Below are 16981 nucleotides of genomic sequence, written 5' to 3'. Positions count from 1 at the left end.
TGAGCCTGCACGGGCGGAGCCTGTGCTCCGCAACGGGAGAGGCCACAACAGTGAGAGGTCCGCGTACCGCCAAAAAAAAAAAAAAAAAAAAAAAGGAACTGCTGTATGATCCAGCAACCCCACTTCTGGGTACGTTTCCAAAGGAAACAAAAGCATTTTCTCAAAGAGATGCGTGCACCCCCATGATCACTGCAGCATTATTTATAATAGCCAAGACATGGAAACAACCTAAACGTCATTGATGGATGAATAGATAAAGAAAATGCAGTATAAACATATAATGGGATATCATTTAGCCATAAAAAGAAGGAAATTCTGCCATCTGCATTAAATGAATGAACCTAGAGGGCATTATGCTACGTGAAATAAATTAGACAGAAAGGCAAATACCGTATGATCTCACTTATATGTATAATCTAAAAAAACCTAAAGTCATAGAAGCAGAGAAGATTGGTGGTTGCCAGGAGGTGGGGGATGGGGGAAATATGGTGAGGCTGGTAAAGGGGTACAAACTTTCAAGATGAGTAAGGTCTGAGGATCTAATGTATAACATGGTTAGCATAATTGATTATACTGTATTATAGAATTAAAATTTGCTAAGAAAGTAGAATTTAAGTGTTGTCACGCGCACACACACACAAAAAGCAAATCTGAATGTGAGGTGATGATTAAGTTGATGGTGGGAATCCATTCATAATGTATATGTATTTCAAATCATCATGTAGTATACTTTAAGTATGTTACTATTTTGTTAATTATACCTATATAAGCTGAAAACAAAAGAAACAGGGTTATGTTTTAAATAATAGTTGCCATGACAACTGTTTTTCTCCCTTTTAAAAAATTGTGTTGGAGTGCAAAATTCCACAAGCACGTTAACGTTAGAGTTGGGAGAAAGTCTACAGATTATCTATTCCAAAATCCTCATATTCCAAATGAGGAAACCAAGGTCCAGAACAGTTCAATGACTGGCCCAAGACCACACAACAATTTTAGCATCTGAGCAAAAACTAAGATCAGATAGTCTGGTCTGAAATCCTTCCATCACAACAGACCGCTAAGGTTTAATGCCAGAAACCTAAACAGAAATCATTTTTCATTGTGATCTACTCATTATTAAGTGGTGGAGAATTTGACAAGCAGAGCCAATCAATGCTTGACATATATTCTGCAAATGAACTCTGATGGAAAGGCATACTTGTCCACAATATCTGACCCTTCCTAAGGGTACAATGGGTGGATGTAAAGAAGGAAATTTCAGGGCAGATGGTCACACAAATGTCTTCACAGCTTAGACAGACTAGGCACACTTGCAGCACAAAGGCCTAATTGGAAGTTGCACTAAACACACTGACATGTTTTACTGAGGTAAAACATGTTTATATGAGGGCAATGGTGGTGAGGATCTATTGGCAGTGACCTTAACCTACTCACCTCAGAAATATCACATCATTAGGAAGAAACATGGTCAAGGCATTAAAAATAAAACTGAAGCCTGGAAGCAGTGATTCATGCTGCTCTTTGGATATGAAATGAGAATTAAATGATACATGTGACTTTTTCTTTAATAAATTAACTTCAGACTTGCAATATTAGAATTTATTTTCCATGCTGCAGCATAGCACAGCAATTAAGAACAGACTCATGATCCAGACCCTCAGGGTTAAAGTCCATACTAGTTCTGTGATCTTGCATGAAGCACCTTTATGCCTCAGTTTTCTCATCTGTCAAATGGGGATAAACTCTTAAGAGTTATTATGAAAATTAAATGAGTCACATGCTTAGAATGGTACTTGTCTCTAGAAACACCCAATAATAATTAGCCAATGCTATTACTACCACTATTACTACTGATAGAGGACCTAAAGAATTTAATTTCAGTCTTCCAGAAAAGCACACATATCATTTAATTTTTCCTATTTTGTGATGTTCTTCAGGATCTGACTTCTAACGAGCTCCTAGAATCATCTTATTTCTCAGCTCTCTGTCCACACTCTTTTCCCCATTACCCACTTCTGCCTGCAGCCATCCTAAACTACCCCCATGGTGTGTACTGTACTACGTCATAACTCCATAAACATGTGTGTGCCACCCTCTCTACCGAGTGCCCCTGGCCCTTCAATCCTGGTCCACTATAACAACCCCTACTCTTCCTTCTAGAGGTAGCTCAGCCAATACCATTCTCAAGTGCCCTCCCCAACAGCTATGCAGATATACCTTCTCCTCCCTTTGTGCTCCAGTGAAATTCTGTTATAACCATTATCTTCTCTTATACTTCTACTATAACTATTATCCTATTATTTTGTAATTGCCTACACATTTAACTGTCCCATCTGGACTGTGTTCTTCATTGATGTATCCCAAGTGTCTGGCACTTAGAAGGCATTCAATAAATTTCTGTAGAAGATGAAAGAAAAAGAGGGAAGGAAGGAAGGAATTACGGATTTACTATGTCCCTACTATTTTGCCTGATGTTAGAAATACATGAAAAACAAGAAATGGTCTGTGCCTTCATTTTTTTTCCCGAACTTTGTTGAGGAAAATTGACAAATAATTGTATATATTTAAAGAGTACAGGGTCTTCCCTGGTGGCACAGTGGTTAAGAATCCGCCTACCAATGTAGGGGACACGGGTTCGAGCCCTGGTCTGGGAAGATCCCACATGCCACGGAGCAACTAAGCCCGTGTGCCACAACTACTGAGCCTGCGCTCTAGAGCCTGAGAGTCACAACTACTGAAGCCTACACGCCTAGAGCCTGTGCTCTGCAACGAGAAGCCACTGCCCTGAGAAGCCTGCACACTGCAATGAAGAGTGGCCCCCACTCACCGCAACTAGAGAAAGCCCACGTGCAGGAACGAAGACCCAACGTGGCCAAAAATAAATAAATAAATTTATGAAGTGTACAATGTAATTATTTGACAGACATACACATTATAGAATGACTACCAAGATCAATATAATTAACATAACCATCGCCTCACATAGTTAAGTGGTTTTTTTATGGTGAGAATGCTTAAGGTCTACTCTCAACAACTTTCAAGGATACAAAAAAATGTCTACTTACATATCTTTCCCCAAACAATCAACAGGATACATTTATAATGTGCCTAGTACTGTGCTAGGTGCTGAAATAGACGCAAAAGATCTGCTCTAGGCCCTGAGGGACTCCCGACCTCACAAGTAGACCACAGTTAAATTCACAGGCTCTATTCCAATCCCATATCCCCAAATGAAATCAGGCCCCACGGTTATCCAAAGCTATCTGCTCTATTAGTGGAGGTTGAGACTAATCAACAGGTCTACAGACTTCACTTCTCGCTCCTTTACCTAGAACATTATTTCTACTCAGAGAGGAATGATATAAAAACAAAAAGCTAAATTGAGTGTATAATAATACATCTAACATTCACAAGGATGTGTTTCAATTGCTTGCTTCACTGTCAGAGACTTTAATGGCACTAGAACTTTTAGAAGGCAAGATTTATGGTATTCAGGGGGGTGGTAGGGGAGGGACAGATTAGGAGGTTGAGATCGACATGTACACACTGCTATATTTAAACTAGATAACCAACAAGGACCTACTGGATAGCACAGGGAACTCTACTCAATATTCTATAACTAATTTGAAAAAGTATAGATACATGTATATGTATAACTGATCACTTTGCTGTACACCTGAAACTAACAGCATATTGTTAAATCAACTATACTCCAATATAAAATTTAAAAACTTTTAAAAAGATTTATAGTACTAAACTCAATACATTGATATCAAACAAACCCCTTTCCCCAAGGTGGGTCCATTCCTTCATTCATTGAACAGAACTTGCTGTTGCGGGCACTCCAATACAGAGATGAAGGCCAAAATATCTCCCCTCCAGGAGTACAAAATCCAGCCTCATGTGTGGTACAAAACAAGCACCTTCCCAGGGGTTGGTTTCTGGAGACACACTAATTCAAGTACTATGGGCAGACCTTTTCAAGGTTTGAGGCTCAGGAATAAATATTGACTAGTGAGTCAGAGCGTGCATCCTTGAGAAGATAAAATTTAAGATCAATGGTTGATTCATTTTACTAAAGAATTCGCATTGCTTTTTAAAAGCAAATAAACCAGAAAAGTTGATGCTCCTTTCATTAAAAAAAATTAAATGAAATACAATAACTGCCAGCTAGAGAACAGTACTCCGCAGGGAGACTACTCCAGCACTGCCAACAGACAATCATGCTAACTTGTGTTCATTCTAATTGTTTTAGGAAAAAGATTTTAGAGGGAGAGTCAATTCAGTAAGAGTCCTGCCTTGGCTATAAGTTGCTGATTCTGACTCAGTGGGGTAAGACCAATTTTTTTCTTTTTTTTAAAGAATTGTGTTGCATTCTTTTTAAAGAAAAAAAAATTTATTTATTTATTTATTTATTTTTGGCTGTGTTGGTTCTTCATTTCTTTGCGAGGGCTTTCTCTAGTTGGGGCAAGCAGGGGTCACTCTTCATCGCGGTTGCGCGGGCCTCTCACTATCGCTGCCTCTCTTGCTGCAGAGCACGGGCTCCAGACGCGCAGGCTCAGTAGTTGTGGCTCATGGGCCTAGTTGCTCCGCGGCACGTGGGATCGTCCCAGACCAGGGCTTGAGCCCGTGTCCCCTACATTGGCAGGCAGATTCTCAACCACTGCGCCACCAGGGAAGCCCCCTAGACCAATTTTTAAACAGTAACATCGTTGGATATTTACACATAAGTGGGACCCTCACTTAGTATCTGATCAGGAAATGGAACAACCTTCCCACTGGAACTGGGTGTTGATGTTCTCACCAAGAAGTGTCATCATGTACCCAACCAACTGTAACAAGAATTAACACATGTCCAGTGCCCACACTCAATATACAAACATTGTTCATATGTTATCTCACTGAATTCACCAGACTCTAATTCCTTGGGGACAAGACTAGTCTGATTCACCACATTATCCTCAGCACCTTCCGTACTGGTTGGCCCACTATAGATGCTCAATTACTGTTGAATGGATTTTTACACAGTGCTGCAAGTCACTTGGCCAGTAGGCAGCAGAAGTGGCATCAAACTCTGCAATACTTTCCCAACCCACCAGCATATCTTTAATGGATGATATTGCTTTGCGATTCCAAAGGCCAGGATTTGATAACTAGCTAAGAAATGTAACATTTTGGACAATGCCAGAAAAATTGAGATCCAAATTACAGTGCATAATCTGTATCTCAATTTTATTACTCATCTGTTGAAGGAAGGAACAGAATATTGCAGAATCTACACTGATTAGTGCCTGATATCAAGAACAGCTCTGAAATATGACATAATGTTCAAGAGCTGGGGGCCTGGGGTCAGAAGATTTATGTCCAAATTCTGCTGATTACTAGCAAGTTGTTTACTTCTCTGAACCCCAGTTTCTTCACCTGTAAAACAAGGACAATAATAGCACCACAAGAACCAATTCTGTCTAACCTCAACTATCCTTCTACTCTATACTTGCACCTGAAGAAGAATCACTCAACCATGTTGACTGTAAATGGATGTTCACAAAATCTCAAATGGGAACTCACTGTGGGATTGACCAACAATTCTACCTTTTTCTATAAAGTAAAGTAACCTTTCAGGTCTGAAGTAACTCACCAAACTCATGCCATTTTCTCTCACCATCTCAGCTGCTGACCTCACCTCATAGTCCATTAAGAAAAAAATAGGCACCCAGACTGGAACCCACTCTAAATTACCAAGCCCATAGACTTGGTAATTACATAAGCCCATAGACTCTGCCTTCTCTGCTTCTGAAATGGAAGAACCTGTCTGTTCTTAAAACAACCCCTCCACTTGTCCTCTGAGTCTCTGCCCTCTTACTTCCTCCAACACTTTCCCCTGCAATTCAACTTTCTCACCACATCACCCATGTCTCCCTCTCTACTGAATCACATTACAGACAAACATCCATTCAAAAGCATTCCTTGACCTAGCATCTCCTTCCACTTACCTGATCCCTGCTGTCGGCAAAACTGTGGGCATAGTCAGCTCTAGGACCATTCTCTTTTCAACCAGCTCCAAAGGGCTTTCCATCCTCTCCACTCTGCTCTCATGGCTTTTGTCAGCATCACCAGCAATCTCCATCTTGATAAATCCCATGGTTATTTCCTCTGTCTTGACTTTCCTTGATCTCTCACACATCTTCTTGAAAGCCCTCCTTTTCCTTGCCTTCGGGACCTCACACCCTCACAGCTTCCTGTCTCATTAGGAATCCTTCCCAGGACTGGCTACATAATTCGCAGGACTCGCTTTAGAATGAAATAGGGGAGGGCCTTAAAAAAGTAAGAACTTCAAGACTGTAATGGCAAACCATTAAATCAAGCGTGAGGCCCTTCTAAGCGTAGGAGTTGTCTGTTCATGCCCAGAAGCCAGCTCTGGTTCCTCTGTGTCTAAAGATGAGAAGAGGGTCCCCAAGCACCATCTCAAACTCTTTTCTCCTAACTACACTCCCCACTCTAAGGATCTCATTTGTTCTCAAGGCTTAATAACCATGTCTATACTGATGACATCTACATTAAATCTCTAGTCCCAGACTTCTCCCCTGAGCCCCAGACAACTGCCTCCTTGTCATCCCCACCAGAATGACTAGGAGGTAACTCATACTTGACGTGGCCAAAAAAAATTTTGAAGCTCCCTTTATCCACCTCACACCCTGTCCCTGCCTCGGTGCCCCAATTTCAGTCAATGATATCTTCATTCTCCCACTTGCTCAGGCCCAAACTTGAAAGTCTTTCATGATCCCTCTATTGTTCTTATATCCCAGAATCAATCTATCAAAAAAATCCCACCAGCTTTACCTTCAAAATACAGTGGACTTCTGAACAACATGGGGGTTAGGGGAACAGACCCTCCAGGCGGTCAAAAATCTGCATATATAGTCAGCCCTCCTTATAGGAAGTTCTCCCATAACCTCAAGTCCATTCCTGGGATTCTGCAACTTCAAGCTCAACCCACCACGGATTGTGTAGTACCGTGGTACTTACTATTGAAAAAATCCATATATAAGTGAAGCCGCACAGTTCAAACCCGTATTGTTCAAGGGTCAACAGTATGTCCCTAATCTGACCAACTTTTTATCACGTCCACTGCTTGGCACATGACAGGAGCACAATAAAGATTTGTCAACAAATGAATGGTGAAGGAGGCTGTTATGAAAAGTATGTAATTGGTATAAAGCCCTTATTATTACAAGTTGGTATTCAATAAATGGTAGTTGCACATAACATGATTTTTTTTAAAAAGATCATCATCATTGTGGTGGAGACTGGCTGTTCACCAAACCCAGTTCCCCTTTTTTTTTTTCCTGGGCACACAGCTGGCCTACATTTCCCAGGCTCCCTTCCTTGCAGTATGTGTGCCCAAATGCCTAAGTTCTGGCCAGTGGAATAAGGGCAGACGTATCATGTGTCATTCTAGCTCAGAGAACCTTCTCGTATGAAATCACCTATTCTTTCTCTTTGTGGTCAGCCAGCTGGTTGGTGTACCTCAGGTTGACCTTGGAAACCACGTGTCCACGATGGCAAAACAGAGCCATCTGGATCTCTGGAGGTAGAACAGAGCATCACCCCTTCCTGCTGAACAGTTGGACTTCACCTGAGTGAGCAACCTCTATTCTAAACCAAAGAGATTTTGATGTTTATCTGCTATAGCAACCAGACTTACTCCAGTACAAACTCACCACTTCCCCGGCAGCAGGTCTCCGGGGTATATGCAGTTTTAAAAGGAGAGGGGACCTCACAAAGGGCTGGCTCAGGAATCCCAGTGTGCAGGATGTCGGAAGGACCCTCTGAAGGTACCTTTTTCAGTAATTGTAATACGTGTCCTCACTTAGGTCGAATGACCTTGGGATTGTTGTCTTTTTGTTCACTGGCACATAGTAGGTACTCAGTAAGTATTTGTTAAATAAATGACAGTGAGGGAAAAAAAGGCCCTAGAGGTAGCTTAGGACAGAACATTCTTTCCTATGGGAACCTCAGGGAAGCATTTAGATAACGATACGACAATTACTCTCAATGACTTATAGAAATTATGTAACTAAGTATTTTTTAGATGGCCATGTCCCATCTTTATAAAATTATAGTTGCTTGAATCTAAATTAAAGTGCAAATCAGGTCATTTTTGTGGCTTTTTCCTATCAACATACAAATTAACAAGGCTCTTACTGTAACATATTAGTTTATTAAAGCTAAAAGAGTAGCTAAATTAGACTTCCATTTATTTTTAATGACTTGCTTAGCTGAAAATGCCCATTAATTCTACATCTAACCTCCTAATCACTTAGCATCAAAAAGTGAAATGCAAACGGTTACCTGGACTCAGAAACCCACGTTCCTGACTACACTGGTTTGCCAGCGCTGCTCAGAAAATCCAGCAGATCTCAAGGTCACGTGTCCCTTCCTGGGGCTGGTGAGCTGCCCTGCCCCCCTCAATTCCTTTTGCTCTCACTCTGCCCTGTGACAGCCTCTAATAATTGTTTTGTCTTTATGTCTGTCTTCCTAACTGAAGGGCAAGGCAGAACAAGATCTTACTCTTCCTTGATTCTCAAAGCTTAGATCAGAACTTGGAATGCAGTAGGTGCTCAATACATGTTGAATGAAGGAATGAAGAAATATTGAAAAATCTGGCTGCTGGGTTAGGAAAACTGCATCACTAGTGCATCATAAATTCAGTAATTTGGGGTTATTAGTGGCAATCGGCAAGATATGTCAGCTAACCCTGCAGCTCAGAATTTACTCAGTAGGGCAACATGCACTAAAGCAGCCCCAGGTACAGAATGATGAATAATTAACAGTCTGTGCTCGCTCTGGGGGTACTCAGTCTCCAGGAGGAGAAAAACGTGTAAAAAGATACATTACAAGCCACGAGGTGTTTAGTGCTATAACAGAAGTGCGCACAAAGTGCATTGGGGCACAGCTCTGGGAATAGCTAATTGCTTCCAGCAGTTTCAAAAACTTCACAGAGAAGTTGACCTTCAAGCTGTAAATTGAAGGGTGCAAAGAAGTTCGCTATAGAGAGAGGGGTTTCTCACAAACAGCATCCCATTTATTTTGTACAGAGTTTGATTACAGAAATTGTTATTCATTTTGAAATAAGATTTCGAAAGTTCCACGGGTGCAGTGGATTATGTAACACCTCTTTGTTTTGCCTAGTCATTCTTTCAATAAAAGAGACATGACAAATGACCTTTTTTCTTTTAGGGAGAGATCATAGATTTAAGGTGATCCAAACACTCAGTAATCACAAAGTGATGGATGGAGACAGACCTCCAGGAACAGTCCTAGTAAAAGGATTTCTAGGAGACAATTAATTGCATCATATATGGGGACAGTGATGTTAAGAGGTATGTGTGTCACCTATTAAATGAGGTTTTTTTTGTCATCTCCTCTGACTGGGTAGGAATGATGCAATGAATGAGTAAATGATGCAGAAAGTGTACCCATTCTCCAGATAAATAAGAACATATCCCAATAATACCTGAAAAATACCACTGTGGAGAAGGAGACTTCTTTGGAACAACAGACTTATACCTTTAATGGATGGAATCCAATATAATTATGTTTGGAAACCCAAAGTAATTCTAGGAACAAATGAGAAAGTCGCTCCTGCCTTGAACTAATGCATATAGAAGCCTGGATATTGATTTCCTGGACTATGGATCACCCTGCCACGCTACAGAAGTATATTTATTGTCCTGCAGTGTGCAATGTCTAAAAGTAGGGCTTGAAAACCCTAATTAAAATTTAAATGAGGGCTTCCCTGGTGGCGCAGTGGTTGAGAGTCCGCCTGCCGATGAAGGGGACAGGGGTTCGTGCCCCGGTGCGGGAAGATGCCACATGCCGCGGAGCGGCTGGGCCCGTGAGCCATGGCCGCTGAGCCTGCGCGTCCGGAGCCTGTGCTCCGCAACGGGAGAGGCCACAACAGTGAAAGGCCCGCGTACCGGAAAAAAAAAAAAAAAAAAAATTTAAATGAGAGAAATAATCAGATAAAAGTGACCCACAGGCTAAGGGGTTAAAATAAGTTACGCTGTGATGATATTTGAAAGTAAGAAAATAGAAGATCAGGATAGTTTTCTAAAAATAAAAGAATAAAAAATAAAAATCCTGCAACTATATGGAATGACAAACTCATCTTTCAAGGACTATGCTGTAAAAAAAAAAAAATTTAAAATAAATCCTCACCATAATCCATTTATTTTTTCAATAGATAACAAATTCTGCTTAACTGAATTCCATCAGCTGTAGAATATGATAAGGATGTCTAAGGAAAGTAAAATAATTATTTTGTGGACTTTTCAAAACAGGAGTCACATGATGCTCTGGAGTTTTAAACAAGGTACATTTAAAATGAGATTTGCTGCATAAAATATTACAGGAAAACTTCAAGAGTACGGACCATGTGCCTCAACTTAGGATCCTCTCAGCTCCTTTGTGGCAGCCCTTTCCACACAGTTATGTCTGCTTTGGGTTCCAGTAAATGCTCCTTCACATCACTGCTTCAGGCCTCTATAGCCCTTTATAAAATTCTCAAATTATCCTAATTTGAGTGTGCTGTTTTCTGCTGAGACCTGGAAGTGGGATTCTGTATTGAAATTGCTCATATATTTGAGAAGCGCAGGCAGAACCTCCTTGCCAGGAAGAAATGAAAGACCAGTGACCCAGGGCAAGTGGTGACATCAGTCACTCAAATTGTTCCCAGTGGTGGCCCAGGATGAAGGGCAGGTGAAAGGGAAGGTGCTGGCAGGTCAAGTGGCTGAGGCACTTCATTGCTGTGGTGATGGCAGTGATTATAAAATTATTAAGTCTCTTGGCTTCTTCTCAGAGCCCTGGAAGGTGTACAGAAGGAAAATGAGAAATTGAAATCTATGAATATACAATTGAGAACATGCATGGATAAGCCAGAAAATCCCCATAGCCACTCATCTCCTACAATCTCAGCCATCCTTCATCCTCTAGAGTCACAGGGCAGACATGGCTGAGGACCTAGCCCAGAGCCTGACTGTAAAGGTGGCTGAACTGTGGTGCCAATAGCATGAACAGTGATACCAGGGGTCCTAGAGTAAGGTGAAGCACTGGTGGGAAGGGAGCGTGGTCCTGATAAATGGGTGGGATCATTTGAGCAGACAAAGCTGAAAACTGAACCCACAAGGTCCTGCTGCATGTGGGGACAGATATTTCCTCCCTAAGAAAAATGGCCTCTCCCTGCACAATGATCTGTTAGTGGGTTATTCCCCTCAGGACCCACTGCTACCACTTCTCATTGCCTCTAGGTCTACCTCTAAGGTTAGGTCCTAGCACAGCCTAGAGGGAGAAGTAGGAGACAGACTACATACCTTAAGATTTAAGGAATCTCGCCAATCTACGCTGGCAGGAATCAGGAGAGAATTTATGAGTTCCCAAGGGCACTGGACCAAGGACAAAATAGACGCCTTGATCTGGTTAAATTCACTGACAGGGTACATTCACCCAGGATTTTAGGCTTTAGCTCGATCACCAGAGAGTGGCATCAGTGATCTGGCAAATGGTCAAATTAAAGCCTGGACTCAAAGGTGGCCTAAGTTTATGCGGTCAACTTCCTGCCATCCTGTAGAGCGGGGGTCTGCAAACTATGGCCCATGGGCCAAATCTGGACTCCTGTCCGTTTTGGGATGGTCCGAAAACTAATAATTGTTTTTTATAACTTTTAAATATCAGAAACAAAAAAAAAACAAATATACAATGACCTGCCTTTCACAAGAACAGTTGCTGAATTTTGCCTCTTGGCTCACAAGGCTTAAAATATTTACTATCTGGCCCTGCAGAGAAGTTGGCTGAGCTGACTCCTGCCGTAGGGGAAAGAGTCTCAAGACTTCGAGAGATGGGAGTGCTGAAGTGAATCTACTATGAGCAACTGCCACTCCCTCACCCTAAATCCCGCACTTCACCAATATTATTTCAAGGGAAGGCACCCTTGAAAAGTCTGTGGTGGCTGTCCTCTGCAGGCTGGAGATGGTGGTCGGGTGTGTGTGGCGGGGCGGGGGGAAGATGCTGAAATAGAATCAGTTTCTTCCATCTCAATGGAAATACAGGGATCCAAGAGTGGAAAAAGGCAGCAGGTAGCACGTAACTGTCAGTAACAAGACGGATGTAACAAACCACAGAGATGATAATCACAGCCTTCATTCACAAGGATCTGTGGTGATGACTAAAGGGTCACAGGATTCAAACAAATGAAAGAGACAAAGATGGGCAACCTATGAAGGTGCTACTTGAAACACACAAGTGGAAAAATTCTAGGTCTGATGGACTGAAACCTAATAGTGGGGATTTTCAGTCTCTTACTAAGTTCCTTTTGAGGAGGACCCTGCAGTGTTGCCTCAGGCGTCCCTCAAGCCTTCCATGGAGAATCTGGTAGCTGTTTCCAGATGACTATGCAGACCATGGAGAACGGGAACTAGTCAGATCTTCCACGGCTTAGATCCTGGATCTGAATTTACACTGCACTTCGGAGAGCTCTCTGAAATATTGCTGTGGTGCACCATTCAGATGTGAGGGAGGAGGGCTTGCGGAGATACGCGATAGAGAATCTTGGCTTGAGTCCATCCCATCATGGGTTCAATGGCACCAGAGACCCAGCCTGGGGCTATTTCCCCTGTCCCAGAATTCAGAGCAGACAGAGATACATGTATCAGCTGGCAAAACCCTCACATTCTTTCACTGATTCATTGAGTGAGGGGCAAACAGGCACTTCTAGAACTACCCGACCGGATAGAATAAACTAAAATTATCGCCACACCTGGAGGAATTGCAGAGACTGGTGCTACCATCCAAGACTTGAAGAATTAAAGAGTATCGATTCCTAGCTTATCTTCATTTAACTCGGAAAAAATTGCCGGAGGGTTTACGGAGACTATTAAGAGACAATCACAAACTGAACCAAGTGGCACTGCCAATCACAGCTGTGGCTCCAGAAGTAGTATTTTTACTGTAGAAATCAACACAGACTGGCATCTGGTACACAGCTACTGACTGGACAAATGCTATTTCCCCCATCCTATCAATAAAGTAAATCAGAATCAGTTTGCTTTCAGTTTCGGGGGAGAACAAACAGTATACCTTTACTATTAGCATCAGACCTCTCTGAAATATTGTCTGGTACACTTCTGCCAGCTCCACTGTTCAAGGACTTGCAGGATGCCTTGCCCATTTGCCGTGGTATCTCATTTAACACTGCCTCTGTCTAGGCAACGGAAGTGTCGCACTGCACTCTCATCCAGGGATTCGCTTGTTTTTATCAGGTTTCCCAGGTCAACAGCATTTTACATAATTTACTCCTCCTCAACCAGAATGCCTAGGTCCAGAAACAACGAGGACAGGTGCGAGTGTTCCTATCTTAACTCTAACCTGAGCACATAGTAACCCCCTTGCAGAACTTTTGCTTCTCACCCTCATGACCTTGACCACCTGACCTTGGAAGTCCCAGTGCCTGAGGGAGAAATGCTTCCATCAGGAAACACAGCAAGCGTTCCATAGACTTGGAAGCTGAGTTTACCCCTGGGTAGTTTGGGTTGGTCATACTACCGAACCAACAGGCAGAGAAGGACTCACTGATTAATTCCAATTACCAGGGAGAAACTGGGTTGCTAAGACAACATGGAGGGCTATGCTTGGAACCAGGGAACACTGAAACAACCCAGTGAAGAAGGGGCTGCCGGGACTGAGACCCCCTTCCAGCCGCATCTAGCTGAAGAGCTGGAGAAAGTAAGGGGAACACGGAGCGGGGATGGGAGAAAACAGCTTGTGCCTCGGAATCAAGAACTGCAGCTGCTATGTTCTACATTGTTCTTTTATCCCCTTGCTATTAGGTTGAGGAGGGAGTATCACTGAAGTGACATTATTCAACAATGAGCCATAGCTGATGGGACTTCCTTCGTCCCTTGTGAAGGGAATAAGGACTTTTCACTTAGACAAAAGATAAGAGCATTTACTGAGGAACACAAAAGGTGCAGCCCTGCTAGGGATCGTCCATTGCCCCTCCTCATCTTCTCGCCATCCTGCCCTATGTACTGAGAGGCTGGCTGCAAAGGATAATATCAATGAGCTCCCCTGCCCTGTGGCTTCCAGTGGGGTCTGCCAATGGGAGGCACCAGTAGAAGACAGGAGGGCTAAAGGAGAGAGATGGGGGGATATTAACACCCCCAGTCCCTTCCCTGTAGGATCAGCAACAGACAGCTGTGTTCTCCCAGCCAAGTCTGCCAGTGGCTCCCTCCTCTCCCCTCCCCTCCAGGCCTACGGAAGGTAAACACAGCTGTAGTTCTAACCCAGGAGTGCTGTACTGTCCCTGTGGTTTCCGGGCACCTTGCCCACACCTTTGCAAATGGTCCCTCTATTACATTCTTCAAATTATTCGAATCTGAGTTTTCCATCTGTTTCCTGATGAGACCCAGATTTATATAGCGTCAACAGGGTAAAATAAAATACAGCTTTTGTGAGGCATTATTTTTTTTTATCACATACACAAAAAATGTAAGTTCAAGTAAAGTCCTTGAGGCAAAAGTAGAGCTTACTATGAAAGGCATCTGTGTGAGAGCACGTATGTGTGTGAGGGTGAGGGTTGAAGAGAGGATTCCCACTGAGATCCTAAGCCTAAAGGGAGAGGAAGCTGTAGTGACAATCAGTTTAGGGGTGAGAACTTCACATCTAACTGGGAACCCCTTTAGGACAGAATTTTGGACCGAAACAGCAAATAACTGCTTGTGGTACATGATTGTTGTTTGACTACCTAGTATGTATTCTTCCTTGTTCTGCTAACAGCATCCTAATTGTTCTTGGGGGCCTGCCCTCCCCTGCTCTGCTTCCATAGAATTTAAGTGAAATGGACCCAACCCATCTCCCCAGACCTACAAGGGGGAAAGAGACCCAGGTATGTCTGGCCAGTTAGAGTATCACATCCCATTGACCACAGAAATTGATTCAAGAGTAATCATATGACAGCATTAGAGTCATATTGTGGAAATTTTACTACAGGGACCTGGAGCAAGGCATCCAAAATGTTGGAGTCACTGTCAGCCACCTTGAAACTGCGAGTGGACAGCCTGCCTAAGAAGGATGTCAACCCAGAGGAAAACAGATTGGAATGATGGAGAACAACTCTGATGATCTTGGTTGAGTCACCAGGATCAAACCATGCCTGAAGCTAGATTTTACTGGACTTTTCCTTTGCTCAAGGCACTTTGAGTTGGGTGCTCTGTCACCTGCAATTGAAAAAGTTCTTACTATCAGTGACATATCAGGTGCCCCCAGTCCACCCTGGGTGCAGGCATTAAGAGGGTAGGTTATAAAGAATTTAAAAACAATAATAGAACCCACTATGAGTCAGTCTGCTTTTTATTATTACCATTCACTGGCAATTTTAAACCTTATCAAAATATTCCTCCCTCAAAAATCTTTTTATTAGTCAAAGTTCTAAACAATCATTACAGTTACTCTTGTTTTAAAAATATACATGCAAGCTTTGAAACAGCCTATTTTTATTGATTATCGGTAATAAACTTTGCATTCTAATTAAAAATTAATTCTGAGAGCTCTCAGTTATAGACTTAAGTGGACTCAACTACCCAATTTAATTTTGAGAGTAAGCTTGTTACGGGAGCTCAGAAGAGGTGGATCCAGCTCAGGTGAGGCTGTGAAGAGAGGGTTCCCAGAGGGGCCAACAGTTGAGCTGAGTGCTGAAGGTCAAAGCCGTCATCTCATGCTGCATTAGTCTAACAGGTTCCTAACCCGTCATCCTTTTTCTGTTCTAGCCACCCTGCTGTCTATTCTCATTACTTCACCCAGATCCTTTTAAGATACACCTCTGCTCAAAAACTCACAATAGCTTCCCATTTCATTCAGACTAGACCAAATTGCACCAACCAAACAGCTCTACATGATCCATACACCACCCCCATCCCCCAATCCCAGCCCTCTGATTCTGGCTTCCTTCTTCTTCTTCAAGCCCTCCAAGCATGCTCCTGCCTCAGAGACTTTGTATTTACTGTTCTTTCTGCTAGGACCCCTTCTAGCTCCTCTCCACCCCAGGCGCTCATGGCTTTCTTCCTCACTTCCTTAAGGCATCTGATAAGCACCTTATCCTTTAGAATTTCCTTTCCCTGCAGCAATTAGCAACACTGGCCCACCCACCCGCACTCCCACAATCATGATCCCCTTTATCCTCTCTGTTTTTCACAATAGCACTTACACCCACCTGACATATCATATATTTGCTTGTTAATCATCTGTCTCTTCCAGTGGAATCTAAGTTCCAGAAAGCTGTACTCACAAGGCTTAGGACAATGCTTGGCATTGAGGCAGCTCTTGATACACATATGAAAATGGATGAATGAACCCAGGGAAGGGCCTTTTGGGCACTGGAGAAACTGCTTAGCCAAAGGGCAGAAACAGGGAAAGTGTGCTCCACTTAGGGAATTTAAATTCAGGAGGGAGAGTATGGAGAGGTAGGCAAGCAGGGACCCAATCACATCAGCCTTGTGTACATGTGTTCTCCCAGATGCCTGAAATCCTTGCTGAAAAGAAACAAAATGGGGCTGGCAGGGGGCTGGGGACCGAGACAGAGCTATCACTGGATCAAGGTGAGCACACGAAACGGCCAAGTCATGATCCCTCAACACCCCAGAATAACATGTACTAAGCACTTTTTAACCAAATAAAATTCTATGCTAACCCTGGTGAAGCAATAAAAGTTTGAATCAATAACTAAGCATTAGCCAAGCTTTAGCATCCAAATTTTCTCCTAATTATAATGCCCAGTGGAAAGATGGTCAAGATGCAAGCTCAGCATCCAGCTCCAAACCATCCTATATGCAAATACGTCATCCCTCCAGCCAAAGATGTGCTAATGGTACTTCTTTAAATAAGACATTTTAAAGGCTCTGGTGGCAGGGAAGATACAACTTGAGAATCC

General features: G+C 42.7%; 1 protein-coding gene across 8 annotated transcripts in view; it reads right to left on the bottom strand.

Moving 5' to 3' along the window:
- The window catches only part of ANO4 (anoctamin 4), a 459956-nt gene that overhangs the window by 266994 nt on the left and 175981 nt on the right, over positions 1 to 16981 (bottom strand). Inside the window, exon 1 of one of the 8 annotated variants that reach the window (XM_055085261.1) lies at positions 5994 to 6139. The exons of the other annotated variants lie outside the window; for them this stretch is intronic. The gene's annotated coding sequence lies outside the window, so the exon portion shown is untranslated. Of the gene's footprint in view, positions 1 to 5993; positions 6140 to 16981 lie in introns of those variants that run through there. 8 annotated transcript variants of the gene reach the window in all.

Source organism: Physeter macrocephalus, chromosome 6 (assembly GCF_002837175.3).
Source record: "Physeter macrocephalus isolate SW-GA chromosome 6, ASM283717v5, whole genome shotgun sequence".
Classification (NCBI taxonomy): domain Eukaryota; kingdom Metazoa; phylum Chordata; class Mammalia; order Artiodactyla; family Physeteridae; genus Physeter; species Physeter macrocephalus.
The sequence above is the reverse complement of the archived record's forward strand: the minus strand, read 5'-3'. Positions and strand labels throughout refer to the sequence as shown.